Genomic DNA, 2,181 nt, shown 5'->3' on the forward strand with positions numbered 1-2,181 from the left:
CTTATGTCAGGGTATTTGATCCAATTCCATTGATCCGTTTGTCTGTTTTATGCCAATACCAAGCTGTTTTTATTACTCTAGCTCTACAGTAGAGCTTAAAGTCAAAGATGGTCTCAGGGAAGGTGATGCCTTCAGATGTTCCTTTATTGTAAAGGATTGTTTGACCTATCCTGGGTTTTTTGTTTTTTCCTTATGAAGTTGAGTATTGTTCTTTTGAGGTCTGTAAAGAACTTTGTTGGGATTTTGATGGGATTGCATTGAATTTGTAGATCACTTTTGGTAAGATTGCCATTTTTTGCTAAATCATTTGCTTCTTGAGTCCTTCAGATTTACGTCAAATTACTGGTAAAATAGTTACTTAGTGTTGTGGGAGCTGCGGGCCTCTTCCCACAGCCTGGCTCCTGGCCGCTTGGCTAGCTTATACCCCGAAATAACAACACACAAATTGCATTCTTTTAAACACTGCCTGGCCCATTAGTTTCAACCTCTTAACCCATTTCTAATAATCTATGTAGCACCACGAGGTGCACTTACCAGGAAAGATTCAGCATATCTGACCTGGCAGCTTGCTTCATCGTGTCTGCCCGGGAGAGGGGAGCATGGCCTCTGAGCTCCTTCCTCTTCCTCCCAGCATTCTGTTCTGTTTACTCTGCCTACCTAATTTTCTACCTATCAGGGCCAAGCAGTTTCTTTATTTTTTAACCAATGACCTTCCTCCATCAACTTAGTAAAAAAGAAAGATTTGTAAGACAATAATCAAGGTTTTCAGTAACACGAATGATATTCATCTCTGAGATATTAACCGGAAAGGTAGGGAATCTGTCTACTTTATAGTTCCCAGTCATAAGGAACAGTAAAATGTTTTCCTGCGAGGAATCACTGGGAATTTGATGGATGTTGCAAAGAAGGTTACATGATAGAATGTTCTTTACTTTCTAGTGTCAATGTTGACTAGACATGAGGGAGCTAGAGACTACAGAACAGATTGCTATGCTGCCAAATAACATTAACTAACACCATGCAAACAATAATAGCAACAAGAATGAGCAAATGGCCTTTCTGCATCTACTCATTGATATTTCTTAAAACTCATAAAGAAAATAATATGTAGAACTTAATGGAATGGTAAACAAAGAGCATGCTTCTGTCATTACATTTTCAGTCCAGTCACTGAGGCAAAATTTCATCAACACATCAGACAGTTATATTTATCTCTTTAAAAAAGTACCACAAAAAAGGACTTAAGTACAAAAAAGTACTAGACTGTCTTTATCTAAAAATGTAAGTATTTTCTAATTTTCTATGTGATTAAACCAATGTTCAGTTACAATGTCAAACATGTCTTAGACTGGTTTATAATATTATGCTTAAAAGTCTTGTTAAGTGAGTTAGATAAAATATGTAGTTAAATAAAGTCAAACTTTTGCTAAAAACGCAATATGGAAAACTCAAAAATGTGAAAGTCTCAAGATTCAACCTCTCTATAACTATAGATTAGCACAAATTTGAAGCCATATCTGCTGTGGTCCACAGGAATTCTGCAGTGAGATTTCAGCTGATGAGGCAGAAGGCTGACCCACTAAAATGAATGTATTCTGATGGAGGCGAACCCAGTTCGCAAGGTGCTGGGCCTACCTCCTTTTGCATATTGGCTCATTTTCACAGTGGGTCTCTTGTGAAGCCATAAGCATGCTTCCTTGGTGCAAGATTCAGCAGAGTATGGATTGTTGGGCACAATTATTTCCCATGTACTGGTATACTGGGTCAACCTCCACACTCTGAGGGACCTCCATGAGAAAATTTAGTCACAGAGTCAGTAGCCTTGATTCCCACAGTCTAATCTCTGCTCTGTTCCCGAGATACATTAAAAGCCACCTCCCTGCAACTGTCTTCAATTTGTCAGGACACGTAGTCAGAAAAGGAGTCTTTCTTATAGATCTCATTGGGTGGGACCTTCAAAGATAAAGGGATGTCCGAGTTCAGAGAATTTCCTTTGCTTTATATGTGTGTGTAAACTGGAAACTTTACAAAACATATAAAAAAAGCAGGGGGAATATAAAGAAACTTGGAGAATTCATTTCACCCTCAGATCTAAGTCCAGCATTTGCTGTAAGTGTTCTTCTGAGGCCGGGCGGTGGTGGCACATGCCTTTAATCCCAGCACTCAGGAGGCAGAGGCAGG

This window comes from Microtus ochrogaster, unplaced genomic scaffold (assembly GCF_000317375.1).
Source record: "Microtus ochrogaster isolate Prairie Vole_2 unplaced genomic scaffold, MicOch1.0 UNK58, whole genome shotgun sequence".
Lineage (NCBI taxonomy): Eukaryota > Metazoa > Chordata > Mammalia > Rodentia > Cricetidae > Microtus > Microtus ochrogaster.